The following is a 16,994-nucleotide window of genomic DNA, read 5'->3' as shown; positions in this document are numbered from 1 at the left end:
CTTTGATTTCCCTCTTTCTTAGTAGCCTCACACTATAGCTCAGGCTGGCCTGACACTGTGTAGCCCCAGGCTGACCTCAGACTCTTGGTGATCTTCTTGCTTCAGACTACAGGCAGCTAAGGCCAAGAAAAATAGTCTTTCCCAGGGATAAGCCCCAAATTGCTTATCCAGTACAAACTGATCAGCCCTGAAATTATATACACACAAGTAACATTAAACACACAGGGAAGGTTGGGTTTACATATTTTTGCATATATATGTATATATACAATTGTGTGTGTGTGTGTGTGTGTACATATATATCAGCTAAAGAGATAGAGGTCATGAATTGGAGAAGGAACAAGGGAAGACATGGAAGTTGTTAGAGGGAGAAAAAGGAAAGCAGAAAATTATATAATTATATTATAATTTCAAAAAATCAATTAAAAATATTAAAAATAGGAAAGAGAAATTGGAGAGTTTATATTTAGAAACACAGCATGAGATTAGCGTGGCTTTGCCTGATAGGATCCTAACCATGGGAAGAGGTGTGTGCCTCTTATTATTATTTCTGTTTTACCGATAGAAAAATAAAGGCTCAGGGAGCAACTGACGTGGCCCTGATCACAAATGCCTGGCAGAAACATGGTGGACCCCAGGCCTGGCTTTCAAACCTACTTGTCTCCTGATCCCCACCATGGCTCTCCAAGGTTCACCCATATGCTACCTTTAAACATCCTTCCCCAGGAGCATTTAAAATCCACGTTTTAGAGCCTAAGTCTTCTTCAACTCTTTACTCAGGAAATTTAGAAGCTCCAGGGTAAACACAGATAGACTCTTCTCCCCAAACCCAGACTCTGGCAGTGTTAGGGATGGTCGTATCTTTAATCGATGGGGAGAACTGGTAACATGGCGTGCTTGGCCCATGAGTGTTCCCTTAAGCACTTCCTGTTAGCCTCTTTCTTCTTGCTCTAGCTGTTCTGCCCATTCTCATCCTAAAGATGGAGCTTGTCATTTTGTTTGTTCTTAAGACATCTCTTTTTAAAGGCATTGGAAAGAAACAGAAAGGATAAGACAGCGCATGAGAAAAATCGCATCTGTGTAATGGGGCCTGGTTCTATTAGGGAGCTTTCTGTCCCCGTCATGGTAGCACATCTCCACAGTGGTGAGTGAATCCTGGTATTTTTACAAAGAAGGATGATAGGATCCCACCTAAATGTAGCTATTTCTTCTAACTCAGTGCTTTAACAAATAATAATGTGATCCGTGGCAAGAAGTGCATTTATCATCATAACCAAATTTGCAACTCCACATGTATATAATTAGAACCAATTTCATGAAACAATACTTACTCTATCATAATGTTCTGTGATATTTCTCTCCGCCAACGATTCTTGAATTTTAATATGCTTGTTAATCAACTAGCAACTTTGTGGAATATGTGATTCCAATTCCGTATCTGCGGAGGGGCCTGCATTTATCAAACTCCTAGATAGATGCCTCTGTTCTGAGAACTGCGTATTAAGTAGCAAAGTTCCAGTTTATTTCAAAACTCTCTTCCTTTGGTGAGTATTGAGTGTATCTGAACTGGCTGCTGTCTGTGTATCTGTGTGTGACGCCATGTTTTAGGTATCTCTGCATAGACAGCCTGCCTGTCTGGGATATTCTTGCAAAGGTGGACTTCTTGTATAGCAGCAACATAATTGGAGATAGTTAAGAAGAAATGGGTTTTGTCTCCTGTAAACCAAGACTATAACAATGGCAGAGGGATGGAGAAGGGGCCTTCTTCACACTGATGTTCTTGTTCACACTGTTTGACATAACAAATCTATTACAATTTCAACCAAATAAACCTATGTATTCTGCGTAATGCGCTCACTCTCTCGAAAGGCATAGAGAAGATGGTTGCTGGTGTCTGCAATGGTGACATGTGTAGCAGGGAAAGAAAGCAAACAAACAATTCCTGTCCTGCCGTCTCCCTTAGTCTGCAATATGAATTCTTCCTTTGACAGTCAGGGTTCTTGTTTCTCAGTAACAGAGGCCAGCTCTGTCTGACTGAACGAAAACAAAACCAAGGGAGATGACTGAAGGATTCCAGAAGAGAAGGCAGCTGTGTGACAACGTTTGAAAATAAGCAAGGTTTCCTCTAGAGGACTAAAAAGAACCATCAAAGCCATGGTCTCCGAACAGAAATGGTCTGAGCCGTCTGCGCCTGCTGACATTAATGAACTTGAACCATTTCTTTCCTCTGTCCTCACTTCAAGCTTTCAAGATCAAAGTCACACGAGAGACAATTTATCTGGCTGAACTTAAGTTTCACGTTATATCCTGAATGTCCTGGGCAAACAATAACAACTCAGTCCTTCAAACTTCTATAGTGCAGCAGATGCCTGTATTGGATTCCTTCAAGGGCACAGGCAAGAAGGGAGAGGAAAGGCTCCCAAAGAAAATAAGAGTACCCTTGAGAAGAGGAAATGAACATTGAGCCATCTGTAAATTACGCTGAACAAAGCCCTGACCTGTGACTGCTGAGCTGTGAATCAGCAGGGGCACTTGCTGTCAACATAGAGAGAGAAGGCTGGGGAACTGGACTTTCTCGTTCTTTGGGAATTCCAGCTATCATCTCAGAGCCAAGGACAGCGAGTGGTCCTTTTACTAAAGAGTAGCTCAAAACACAACCCTTTCAGAGCTTAATAAAAGACATGGGAAAACCAGCCCTCTTGGTGCCTGCAAGCACTCCTACAAGAAAAAAAAAAAAAACTAAGGAGTCCTAAAAGTTGTCAGCTATGTAGAAGTTGTCACTCACTTGAAGACTTTTTCTTTCCCAGTATGAGAAAGAGGGTGACTATTTCTTCTTTTCCTATGACAGGTAATGATGGAGGAGGGGAGAGAAGCCAGGGCAGAAATGGGGGAGTGCAAGCAAGATGTGGCATCTCCAGCCAGGGACAGCTGCTCATGTAGAGAGTAACAGGTCCTCCATCCACACATCTGAACAGGAGGAAAGCTGTTGGAAAGAGACAGGGTGATGTTTCCAGTTCTACTGTTTGATAAGACAAGCGTCTGTGTTTCCTTAGAGGCAAGAATACACCGTTGGAGATATCCAAGTGAAAGAAATCGTCTCTATCTATGAGAAGTACCTGGTAAAATAGGAGCAAGAGACCTGCAAAGATAGTGGCGCAGAAGGGCCTGGGACTCACCACCCAGTATAGATCAAGCAGCCGATTCCAGTCCTCCCTTGGTCCTTCCTCCAGGCTACAGCACACTGAAAGAAACTAGGAAGGTGGACTTCAACAGAAGCAAGATGAGAAAGTCGGGAGAATCTAAGAGATACACAGCACAGCCACTGGTCAAACTTGGGCCAGCTGAGAGGAAGAGACACATGAAAATGGACAAGAGACAAGGTGCAAGCTCAACTAGTCTGGAGCTTGGGTCTTTCAACCATGTTTACCTAGTTCCTTCATTTGATAGTTTAATTATTTTTGTGTCTGTGTGTGTGTGTGTGTGTGTGTGTGTGTGTGTGTTCCTCACACACCCATGCCACATTTGCCACATTACACATGTGGAAGTCAAAAGACTTGGCAGCCGGTTCTCCTTTTCCTCTATGTGAATTTTACCCGCTGAGCTATCTCGCTGGTCCTAACTTTTCCAACCCAGAAAGTGTTTAGAGGGCTTCCCAAAATGGTATAAAAAGATGAAAAAAATTAATAATTCCCTAACAAATCATGCCTGCAAGCAATGGTAAGGAATAAAACACATGATGTTGCCATTCCACTGACTTCTGACTGTCCGTGAAACTGGCTACCTAACAAATACAAGTGACTTTGAGAGACATAAATGAAAGGGAATTTATTTAAAGGCTCCAGGGCATGTAGAGTAATACCAGCCAGGCTGGCGGTCGGGTTAGGAAGGTGGTCAGAAACACACTAAGAGTTTGCAGCAGAGAGGAAATCCATCCCTGGATCTAGTCTGGGGAAACCCTAACCCCTTACCCAATGGCAGGTGCCAGAGTTCTTTTTCCCAGTATTTCCAGTCCTGGACACTGACCCTAAGGCAGTCACAACCTTCACTGAACTATCAAGAGGAAATCTCCACTGCCCAAGATCTGAATTCAAAGCCTGGGATAGATGTGCCTGGCTGGCTCAGCTTGTCATATACCCAAAGCCATAGGGCAAAGCAAGTGTCTGTCCTGTGTTGCTTCTTTTATAGAAGGAGGGTCTTCCTCTCAGGATTCATAAAGAGAGTTGCTCTCAGCTACACAGTACTCTGTGCAAAACAAGGAAAATACATGTCTCTATTGGCAAAGACAGTAGTCACTATCATGTCCACTCAATCCCCAAGACTTCTTTTTTTGCCAGTGGCTACGGGCCACTGCCTAGGTTCGAAGGACAGTGCATCCCTGGAGTATGGCTTCATGTCCCTCTCTGCTGGGATCGCATGCTCAGTGCACACCGAGCAGTGTATGCAGTGGCCCTGTTTATATGGTGAGCATTCTTATTTTTTTTTCAAGTACAAATAAATGATGCAGCTGAGATAACAAATAGATCACAGAGGAACACCTTGGGCTTCGAGGGAAACCCAGAGTCACACATGATGAGCATGCAGCTTGATGAAGACCGGGGGAGAAGTGCTATTATGAAACCACAACTAGGAGCCTGGCTTGGTGCCACATGCTTGTAATCCGAGCACTTAAAAGGTGGAAGTGCATAAACTTGGATTCAGCTTAGGCTCTCTGACAAGAGAAAGGCAGGAACAAAAGTTGAACTTTCACATGTATAACTGGCCCTTCATCGAGAGGTAGGTATACCCTGGAATCACGTGTGGTGTTTGGCTTCCGATGAATTACTGCATCTATGGTGCTGACAGGGTATGGGTACGTCTGACGCAGAAATACTGGATCCTTCTGTGTGGGCCAGAAATGGAATCATTAGGTACCCAATTTCAAACATCCCCATGGGATGTTCATTGGATGTGGAGTGCTCCTGGGGAAAGATGTAGTCAGATAAAGGGAGGCATTTCAGTGAGAAGCCATCTTTGGTCAGCATCCTTTGTAGAGGAGAATTGGGTGTCTTGGTTTGGCCCTGAAGAGTAATGTCATGTCCACTCACTGCCAAGACGTATCTGATGTCCCCTCCTGCCCTCTTCTCGCTTTCTGCCTTAAACTCTGTAAATTTTTGGCTTTGGTTCATATACACCTAGTTCATTCCCTCCTTTGAGCCCTTGCTGTTCTCTGACTGGAACATGAAGCCTGCTGCCTGGTTTCCTCCGCATCTTAATTATTGTGTTGGATTTCTGTTACTGTTTTCCACAGAAACCTGAAATAGATCAATACAAGGTTTGTTTTGGCCTTTGCTTTCTGGGGTTTGGGACTATGGTCAGTTGGTTCTACTGTGTCTGGGCCTGTGATAATGCAGAACATGGGGACAGGGATACCCATAGAACAGAGTTCTTAGCTCCATGGCAGAGGAGAAGCAGAGAGAGACAGCTTGCTTTCTTGACAAAGCCATTCTCACAAACCTATCAGGTTATCCATGGGTTGATCCATCACAAAAGCAGAGCCCTCCCCATGGAATCACCTCCCAAAGATCCTATCTCTGAAGAAGGTGGCATTAAAGAACAAATCCTCATCATTTGTCTAAGGGGAGTCGTTTAAGTTCCACACCACAATGCCCATTTTCTCAGTGCTCCTTCCTATTTACAGCCAATCCTGCCTTTCCTGGCACATCCTCACTCTCTTCTACACTCTATACTTTTTTCTTTCTTCCTTTCCTTTCCTTTTGTTTCTTTTTCTCTTTCTTTCCTTTCTGTATCCATTTTCATCTTCAGGCATCCTACAAAATTTACCTATTCATTATGTGCATTGTTTGGTCTCTGTCTGGTCCTGGCTAGAACCTAAGTTTCTGAAGACTGAGGAACTGTGTCCCCTTTGTTTACTGATACATCTCAGGCACCACGGAGATTCGGAAATGTGTGAGAATTCTCAGATACAATGAACATATTTTAAGCAAAGGTTTTATAGCTCAGTAGAATGTTTTGATTTTCCATTTGGAAATTAAATTTTCTAAGGAAGAAACTACTTTTACACCAGTGGCTTGAGAGAATGAATTTATTTAATTCACTTAATGCACAAACCACCAAGTTGTCCAAATGCGGCTCTCAGCAGAAGTAAGAGCATCTCTCCTGCTATAACCATTAGTTCACTCCTACTAGAAACACAAAGAAAGGGAAGTGGAACTGCAAATAAAGAATTAATTAATCAGTGCTCTAACTTTTCCCAAAATCCAAGGAAATTTACACGAACCCTCTTTGCTATTTACCTAACAGTATCCTCTGGGATATGAATATTATATCCTGTGAGTTCCTGCCTTCTGTTGGCACCATGTGTCCACACAAGTGTGAATGCTTTCTATGGGCACCATGTGTCCACACAGGTGAGGATGGACTGCCAGGAAAAGTCTTTCTTGGCACTTACCATGCATTAATTCACTTTGGACCCTTCATGCTCTGGAATGCTATTCATATTTAAAATGACAAAAGGCTACTTTGCCAAAAAAAAAAAAAAAAAAAGGCAGTGTTTTGCAGCCTTCTTCGTAATAGACTAAGATAATGATTAGTTTTGTTATGTGTATGCTGGGGCAAACAAGGGGATTGGAGCCTTGGCAAGGCTGCTCTGGTTGGCCAGCCCTGCTCTACAGCCTTGGGCAGCCCTGAGGCTGGCTGCCCTTCAACAGAGAAGCTCTGCTGGGTCAGATGATGTCAGAGGCCATTAATCCCTACCAACTAGTGGCTGGAACAGATCCTTTGACAAGGCTCAGAGCCTCAACTGTTTCTCATCACCCAAAGTCTTACAAATATCTCTCTCTGCCTACAGAATATATGGTCCACACTTTAGACTTCAAGATAACAGTTATGTCCTTAAAATTATACAGGAAGGCAGGGATGCGATACAGTGACACTTGACCAATGTATACAAGGTCTTGGATTTGATCCTCACACTGAAAACAAAACAAACAAAAACATTGAAAATAAACAGTTGAACACTTTTTCTTTGGATTCGTCTGCTGAGCTTGCTTCATAAATTCTTCTTGCTCTCCATATTGCAGAAGCTGAAAGCCTGTGAAGTGTTTTCCCCCTCTGGTTCCCTAGCCAACCACATCCTGGTTGAATGTTAGGTTATATCCGTCAGATAAATTCGCATGGCTTTTGAAAGGGTCAAGGGGACAGCTAGCTTTCTCTGGCAGCAGTAGAAGGTATAGCCTGAGCCTCTTAGATGTGTCTCTGCAATGGCCTATGTCTTCCACCTTCCCATCCATCCTGGGGCCACCAAGTTCCCTGAGAGGAGTCAAGTGTCTACATGGTCCCCACTCTGGGTCACAGACACTCTCAAGCTTTTGGAAACGGCATGCTGAAAAGTCAGGGATAGGCGTGACTCACCTTCCTTCAGCCCCTTTTTACGAAAGCTTCTGTTTGGTTTTGGTTCTGGCTCTGGTCCTGGTTCTGGTTCTTGTTTGAACTGTGACTGAAACATGTTCTTACATAGGAGCTTCAATTCCTGTTACAAGAGAATTCTAGACATATAGCTTTAGCTCCCATGTCATGGTCACATATATGATGACCAGAGTTGAGTTCTCCCAACCCATGTCCATCCTTTAAGTAGCGTCTGATGATCCACATAGTGATGCCTGCCCAAGCCTCTGCAGAGTCTCACCCTCAGTTCCGACCTGTCTAACAAGACTGCAGGGCGATAGCTTCTGACCCGGGTGTTTCTTAGCCAGGGACACGTGAAAGAATATCAAGCTTTTAATTATCTGCTTTCATATTACAAAGAAACAAAACAAATACCCTATCTCCCCAGCATGAGTATAACCAGAAAAGGCCTGGTTTGAGCCTCCCAATGAAAACCAGGGGCTGATTTCTGGAAAGAAAAGAAAAGAAAAGAAAAGAAAAGAAAAGAAAAGAAAAGAAAAGAAAAGAAAAGAAAAGAAAAGAAAAGAAAAGAAAGGGAGGGGAAGGGAGGGGAGGGGAGGGGAGGGGAGAAGAGAAGAGAAGAGAAGAGAAGAGAAGAGAAGAGAAGAGAAGAGAAGAGAAGAGAAGAGAAGAGAAGAGAAGAGAAGAGAAGAGAAGAGAAACAGTGAGTGAATTCAAAGGATCAAACTGAAAATATCCACTACTGCCTAACCACTTAAGAGACGAGTAAGCTAGGTGTGGTTGTACACCCTGCAATCTCAGCACTGGAGGCTGTGTCAGGAGGGCCATGAGTCCCCTGCCAGCCCAGGACACCGGATGCTGTGCCTCAAAATAGAGTTAGTTAAATTAGAAAGAAAATATAACTGATCATGATCTCATGCATTAACATCGAAACAAAGTTCAAACAGAAGGAAGACTTACGTAGTGAAAGCAATAACCCATTCAAAATACAGGAAGAGGGCATGGACGATGATGGGCCAGCGGTCAAGAGAAAGGGCATGGGCGATGGGCCAGCGGTCAAGAGCACTTGCAATCCTTGCCGAGGACCAGAGTTTGGCTCTCAGCATTCACGCTGTACTGCTTGCTCACAGAGCTCCAAGGGATCTGGTGCCTTTATCTGGCCTCCGAGGGCATCTGAATTCACATGCACATCCTTGCACATCAACACACACACACTGATAAGTGGATATTAGCCCAGAAACTTAGGATACACAAGATATAAGATACAATTTGCTAAACGCATGAAACTCAAGAAGAACGAAGACCAAAGTGTGGACACTTTGCCCCTTCCTAGAAATGGGAACAAAACACCCACGGAAGGAGTTACAGAGACAAAATTTGGAGCTGTGACGAAAGGATGGACCATCTAGTGATTGCCATATCCAGGGATCCATCCCATAATCAGCTTCCAAACGCTGACACCATTGCATACACTAGCAAGATTTTGCTGTAAGGACCCAGATATAGCTGTCTCTTGTGAGACTGTGCCGGGGCCTACCAAACACAGAAGTGGATGCTCACAGTCAGCTATTGGATGGATCACACGGCCCCCAATGGAGGAGCTAGAGAAAGTACCCAAGGAGCTAAAGGGAACTGCAACCCTATATGTGGAACAACAATATGAACTAACCAGTACCCCGGAGCTCTTGTCTCTAGCTGCATATGTATCAAAAGATGGCCTAGTCAGCCATCACTGGAAAGAGAGGCCCTTTGGACTTGCAAACTTTATATGCCCCAGTACAGGGGAACGCCAGGGCCAAAAAGTGGGAGTGGGTGGGTAGGGGATTGGGGGGGTGGGTATGGGGGACTTTTGGGATAGCATTGGAAATGTAAACAAGGAAAATACCTAATTAAAAAAAAACAATAATGTATCGTTTTCAAAAATACTTGAAGGTAAGCTCGGTGACTTTTTTTTTTAAATCTTTATTTGAGAAAATATTTTCTAAGTGTGATAGTGGAGTCAAACTCATGTTTTAAAAACACGAGTTCTTCAAAATATCCTTTCAGATGAATAGTTCCAACACTAGACTTAGAAACAACAGGACCTAGCTAGCACTTAGACCTACCCATCATTTACCTTGGACTACGATCACTTTACTTCTCTCTAGACCTCCTACTCTATACTTCCAAATTGAATCCGAAACATCATAAACATATCACTCCTAAATGCTTCAGTGTCGATCTCCAGAAATTGGAAGATTCTCCTACAATGCCACCACTATATCTTTGTCACAGCTAAGTAAACTGGTGACTCCGTGGCACCATATGGTTATCTTGTGCATTTGCAGATTTCCTCTCTGAGACAAATTTAGGTATCTGGTCTAGTTTCGTGTCTGTTGCTGTGATAAAGTATCCTGAAGAAAAGCAGTATAGCAGGGAAAGGGTTAATTTCAGGGGTTAATAACAGGTTCCTGGTTATGGCCCATCATTGCAGAGAAACCACAGAGGCAGGTCCTTGGGAACGTTGGTTGTACTACATTCACAATCAAGAACCCAGAGAAAGGGGTGCATTCACGCTGCCTGCTTCTTGTTGTAGCAATCGGCTAGCTGTCTGCTGTATAACTTGTGTCAGGTTGACATAAAACTAGCCAACACGTGTAAACTTATAAAGGTGCCACCCTCATTTAGGGTGAGTCTTCCTACCCAAAATGAACAAGCAAGACAAACCCCAATAGACATGTCCACAGACCGGTCTGTTCCAGACAATTCTTCAACTGAGGCTCTTTTCTCTGACAGTTCTAGGTTGGAATGAGTTAACAAACACTAGCCAGCAAGCACGGGTGCATTTACTTTGATTGGGGTCAAGCATTACACTTGGTGTTAGTTCTCTTTGTGTCTTAATTGGGCTTACTATTGCTGGGATGAAACACCAAGATTAAAAGCAATTGGGGAAGAAAAGGAGTCTATTTCGCTCACATTTTATATAATAGTTCACCATCAAAAGCAGTGAAAGTAGGAACTCAAGCAGGGCAAGAGTCTGAAGCAGGAGCTGATGCAGAGGCCATGGAGGAGTGCTGCTTACTGGCTTGCTCCTCATGGCTTGTTCAGCTTGCTTGTTTATAGAAGCCAGGACTACCAGCCAAGGGATGACACCACCCACAAAGGCCTGAGCCCTCCCCCAACAATCACTAATTAATAAAATGCCCAATAGCTAGATCTTTTTTTATTAGATATTTTCTTCATTTACATTTCAAATGCTATCCCAGAAGTCCCCTATACTCTCCCCCCGCCCTGCTTCCCTACCCACCCATTCCCACTTCTTGGCCCTGGCTTTCCCCTGTACTGAGGCATATAAAGTTTGCTAGACCAAGGGGCCTCTCTTCCCAATGATGGCCAACTAGGCCATCTTCTGCTACATATGCAGATAGAGACACAAGCTCTGGGGGTACTGGTAAGTTCATATTGTTGTTCCACCTGTAGGGTTGCAGACCCCTTCAGCTCTTGGGTACTTTCTCTAGCGCCTACATTGGGGGCCCTGTGTTCCATCCTATAGATGACTGTGAGCATCCACTTCTGTATTTGCCAGGCACTGGCAAAGCCTCACAGGAGACAGCTATGTCAGGTTCCTTTCAGCAAAATCTTGCTGGCGTATGCAATAGTGTCTGCGTTTGGTGGCTGATTATGGGATGGACTCCCGGGTGGGGCAGTCTCTGGATGGTCCATCCTTTTGTCTTAGCTCCAAACTTTGTCTCTGCAAAGAGAAGGAACGCTTCTTCCAGCTGTGGAGGCACTAACAATGGACGCTCAGAAAGATGTTCAACCACCAAAGCAGCAGCCAATGATATATATTTGTGGAGAGTGTCACACCGAAAATGAGATAAAGTCCAGGGATTCAATCAGATGCAGAGAATGTGGGTACAGAATAATGTACAAGAAAAGGACTAAAAGATTGGTGGTTTTTTACGCTCGATGAAATAGGGGAGTTCAGAAGTGTCTTCATTCATACATTTGCCTCATTGACGTTTCTCTTTAATGTATAGCATTTGACTTAGTTTACTCAATGACTACAACTGTATGCCTATGATTTCATTTAGAAATACAATTGTATCTTATGTCTTGGGTATCCTAAGTTTCTGGGCTATTATCCACTTATCAGTGAGTACATATTGTGCGAATTCCTTTGTGATTGGGTTACTTCACTCAGGATGATACCCTCCAGGTCCATCCATTTGCCGAGGAATTTCATAAATTCATTTTTTTAATAGCTGAGTAGTATTCCATTGTGTAAATGTACCACATTTTCTGTATCCATTCCTCTGTTGAGGGGCATCTGGGTTCTTTCCAGCTTCTGGCTATTATAAATAAGGCTGCTATGAACATAGTGGAGCATGTGTTCTTCTTACCGGTTGGGACATCTTCTGGATATATGCCCAGGAGAGGTATTGCGGGATCCTCCGGTAGTACTATGTCCAATTTTCTGAGGAACCGCCAGACTGATTTCCAGAGTGGTTGTACAAGCTTGCAATCCCACCAACAATGGAGGAGTGTTCCCCTTTCTCCACATCCTTGACAGCATCTGCTGTCACCTGAATTTTTGATCTTAGCCATTCTGACTGGAGTGAAGTGGAATCTCAGTGTTGTTTTGATTTGCATTTCCCTGATGATTAAGGATGTTGAACATTTTTTCAGGTGTTTCTCTGCCATTCGGTATTCCTCAGGTGAGAATTCTTTGTAAACGCATGAAATTCAAGAAGAACAAAGACCAAAGTGTGGACACTTTACCCTTTCTTAGAAATGGGAACAAAACACCCATAGAAGGAGTTACAGAGACAAAATTTGGAGCTGTGACGAAAGGATGGACCATCTAGTGACTGCCATATGCAGGGATCCATCCCATAATCAGCTTCCAAATGCTGACACCATTGCATACACTAGCAAGATTTCGCTGAAAGGACCCAGTTATAGCTGTCTCTTATGAGACTATGCCGGGGCCTAGCAAATACAGAAGTGGATGCTCACAGTCAGCTATTGGATGGGTCACACGGCCCCTAATGGAGGAGCTAGAGAAATTACCCAAGGAGCTATAGGGAACTGCAACCCTATATGTGGAACAACAATATGAACTAACCAGTACCCGGGAGCTCTTGTCTTTAGCTGCATATGTATCAAAAGATGGCCTAGTCGGCCATCACTGCAAAGAGAGGCCCATTGGACTTGCAAATTTTATATGCCCCAGTACAGGGGAACGCCAGGGCCAAAAAGGGGGAGTGGGTGGGTAGGGGATTGGGGGGGTGGGTATGGGGGACCTTTGGGATAGCATTGAAAATGTAAATGAGGAAAATACCTAATTTTAAAAAAAGCCAAAAAAAAAAAAAAAAAAAAAAAAGCCAGTAGCTAGATCTTATAAGATCTTATAGAGACAATTTCCCAGTTGAGGTTCTTTCCTTTCAGATAACTCTAACTTGTGTTGGGTTGACATAAAAGCCAACACATGTAGACATAAATATTTAGAACAGACACTGCCACCTTTTTCGTCCATGACATTGGCTTTTCTAAGTGCAGCATAGCCCATGGTTCTCAACCTGTGGGTCAAGACCCCCTTTGGGATCATATCAGATATCCTGTTTATCAGATGCTTACATTACAGTTAATAACAGTAGCAAAATGACAGTTGTGAAGTAACAACAAAATAATTGTATGGTTGAGGTTGACCACAACATGAGGAAATGTATTAAACGATTGCAGCATTATAGGAAGGTAGAGAACCAATGTTTTAGAAAATGTTACATTCTGGATTGGTTGTTGCTTCGTTCTGTTATTTTGTGTGGTCTAAGATTTCTGAATAATTCTTTTGGAAAGTAAATTACTTGGGGCGGGCATCCAGAGAAATCCAAGGGGTGTTCTGTAAGGACGGAAGGGTTTTATACCTTTCTTAGCACATGGTCCATTAGTATTTGAAGTGTGGCTTGTGCAACTGAGGAACTGAATTTAATTTAGTTTTAATTACTTTAATTTTTAATCTTAAGTAGCTGCATGCAGCAGTGTTAATTGAATCATTCATATAATGTAAAGGGGAATATAAAATAGCAAAGGAAAGAGTCACATTATCCCTATTTGGAGAGAGCATGGTCCCATATTTCAAAGTCTCTGAAGACTTTGCCAGGAAACCTTTATATTTGAAAAACATTTTCAGCAAAATATCAGAACACAAAATGTAACATATAAAAAATCAGTATCTTTCCTATATACAACAGCAAGCATGCCACAAAATTTTAAGAAAATATCCTAATCCTAATAGCTTCACAGAGAGTAATGAAATGACTAATAAACCTAACCAAAAAAAAAGAAAGACCTCTACAATTAATACTAAACCACCAGGTTGCTAGGTGGCACATGAAAACTCTGTCTTTATGGGTACAGTGAGAGCTGCTTCAGAAATACTGTGTCCCCTGAATGTCTTATCATCTCCAACCTATAGGAACCATGCCAAAAATGCCTGTCTTAATTTTTCACTGTGTACCATTCAGTTTAGACATATTCAGACATCAGTTGCTTCCTCTGCTCTAAGACTTGTCACACCTGTCAAACACCTGGCACATGGGCATAGTGCACCAGTCAGTCCTTAATAGAGTATTGGTTCCCAGTGTCCTGGAGCCACCAGTCAGAACTCTAACATCCTGAAACACACGGAAGGCAAGAGAAAGACAGTAAGAGTGGTCGTGAAATGCTTCCTTTGATTTCATCCTGGCTTTTGGCTAAGGAGAAATGCTGGCTAGAAGAAAAAAATATGGAAAAAGTCAACTGTAAGAAAGAAGCTCTTGAGGGAATTTGTATCCTGCAACAAGACCCAGAGTAAACTCCCAGATAAAATGATGATGTCTTTCTGGAAGAGCTGCAACTGGTGCCCTGGTGATCCTTACCAGATGCACCATGATTGTACAAGCCTGACAGTATGGTTCAGAGCTTTCATTGGTTACCAACTATGGAATGTGGATCTTTGTGAACATGATGCCCTAGAAGTGAGTATGCTTTAAACTGTAAACTGTACCAACTGACAGGCAAGCATAGAATACCACCATTGTGCTTTAATATCCAATGAGTTAAACATTTCCAGATAGGTCATGGATCAAAAAATAAAATAAAATAAAATAAACCACCAAGAAAAGGAGCAAAAAAAGAAAATTAAACAATGGAAAAACCATCCATGCTTACAGACTAGAAGAATAGTGTGAAAATGACTATAGTATGGAAAGTTATCTATAGATTCAAATGTAATCTCCATCAAGACTCCAATGGCGTTCTTGACAGAGCTAGAAAAAAAATATTCTGAAGCTCACATGGAAACATGAGAGACACCAAATACACAAAGCAATCTTACGGAAAAAATAATGCTGGAAACAACACAATACCTGACCTTAAACTACAATACAAAGCCATGGTGATACTTCAGGTGCCATGTGCGGTACTGTCACAAAAAGAGACACATTGATCAAAGGAAAAGAAGAAAAGACCTAGAAAAAAACTGACAAAGTTTCAGCCACATAATTGTCAAAATTATACATTGGGGGGAAAAAGTCACCCTCTTCAACAAATGGGAATGGGAAAACTGTATATGTAGCTGTAGAAAAATAAAACTTGATCCCCATGTCTTATCCCACACAAAATGGATTGAATACTTGCATAATCAAGGCCTGAAACGTTAAAACTGCTAGAGCAAAAACACTTCAAGATGTGGACATAGGCAAGGACGTCCTAATACTGATGCCAACAGCATAAGAAATAGCCTTGAGAACTGGGCAGTGAGATTACATGAAATTAAAATGTTCCTTGCAGCAAAAGAAGCAATCATCGAGTTTACAGATTGGGTGAAAACTCTTGCCAACTACATACATCATACAAGGGACCAGTATCTAGACTGTGGAGATGACTATACCAAAAGACCAAGTTATCTGATCTATAAACGGGCTAATGACATTTCCCAAGGAAACACAAATGGTCAATAAATACTTGAAAATGTGTTCAACATCCTTGGGCACCGGGGAAATGCAAATTAAAACTAACCTGGAAGTCCATATCATCCCATAGACTAAATGACATGCTGACAAGGATGTGGGGAGAGAAGAGCCCATATACACCATGGGTGCAGTGATGAACATAACGCAGCCACAAAAGAGGCTTCCCAAAGAAGTGAAGGGAGATTTATCCCATGGCTCAGCTGTCGCTCAAATGATTCTAGTAGGTTCTACCCAGAAACACTTGCACATCAATGGTTATTGTTGAACTCATCACAGTGGCACATATATACAATGGAATTTTATTCAGCCATAAAGAAAAATAAAGCCACTTCATCCTCAGTAGATGAAACAGGGAATCACTATGTTAAGGGAAATAAACCATATTCAGAAACAAAAATATTGTGGGTCTATTTCATGTGTAAAAACTGGACGTGTGTGTGTGTGTGTGTGTGTGTGTGTGTGTGTGTGTGTGCACATTCACACATGCATGTGTGTTATATGGAGGCAGAAGGCCATGAAATTAAAATAGGAACTGAAAAAGGAGGAAGAATGGATCATGACCAAGGAGGATAAAAAGGAGAGGGAAATGAAATACGTGTGACAAGAGGGTAGGAATGAAGCTATGGGAGTGAGCAACAAAAGATGACAGGGACAGGGAGAGAAGGAGGGAAGGAGACAGATATGAGTAAAGTATGTATGAAAATACCCAAATGAAACCCATTGCTTTGAATGCTAACACTTTTTTAATAAAAATGTTAATAGAAACAAAGGACCTGTCTTCTGCTATTCTGCGTGTGAATAAATGCTTGATAAATGTTAGTTCTTTTACAATCCAAATATGCTCTTAAGAAAATGTGCTAGAAAAGGACATTACCATATAAATGCAAATGAAGCTGTATATTTGACCTCATTGCATGATTAAGACCTATTCAGCTGCCGAGAAGGAAAGATCTTTGTCTGCTCAGGGATACCCATGATCAGCACCAATCATGGTGCACACAAGAAGTATCTCATAAATGGTGGCGGTGATTCTGCAGGTGGTCTGGGGGGGGGGGTTAGAATTTAACTTTTTTTTTTAAAAAGGGAACTGCCTCAGAGCCTGTGGTTCAACTACCCCGTGGTTCAATCTAGTACAGTGAGATTCAATATTGGCGTTTTCAGTCCTTTGTAGAAGGAGGATTCTTGTTTCCAATAGAACCGAAACTGGGAAGATTAAAATTGGCATCCCTGTGGTCCCAAGCCTGATCCAGCCATGCCTGCAGCCAGTATTGCTAACTGTTACAATCATGGGTAAACCTGCCAGTTTTTCCCTTTGTGGCCTAGTGGTTTAACTTTGTTTGGGGGGGGGGGGCTTTTGCTTGTCTGTTTTGTGACAGAATCTCACACTGCAGTCAAGGCTGACCTGAAACTCACTCAAGCCCAAGCTGATGCCAACCCCCAGGCAATAAATAGTCCTGCCTCAGACTCCCCAGGTGATAGGATAACAGGCATGAGCCACCAGGCCTGGCTTATGCTTTCCAGTTCTATGAGACAAAGTTCTCCGTTTTCCTAAGCTAATCTGAGTTATGTTCCAGTGGTCTTAGTACCCGAAAAGCA

General features: G+C 42.5%; 2 pseudogenes; both read left to right on the top strand.

The window, feature by feature from the left end:
* Gm19486 (predicted gene, 19486) lies at nt 11,136-11,495 on the top strand (annotated as a pseudogene).
* On the top strand, nt 13,785-14,336 carry Gm18739 (predicted gene, 18739; annotated as a pseudogene).

The sequence above is a fragment of the Mus musculus genome, chromosome 18 (assembly GCF_000001635.26).
Source record: "Mus musculus strain C57BL/6J chromosome 18, GRCm38.p6 C57BL/6J".
NCBI classification, from domain to species: domain Eukaryota; kingdom Metazoa; phylum Chordata; class Mammalia; order Rodentia; family Muridae; genus Mus; species Mus musculus.
Note: the sequence above shows the minus strand (reverse complement) of the source record. Positions and strands in the feature narration are given on the sequence as shown.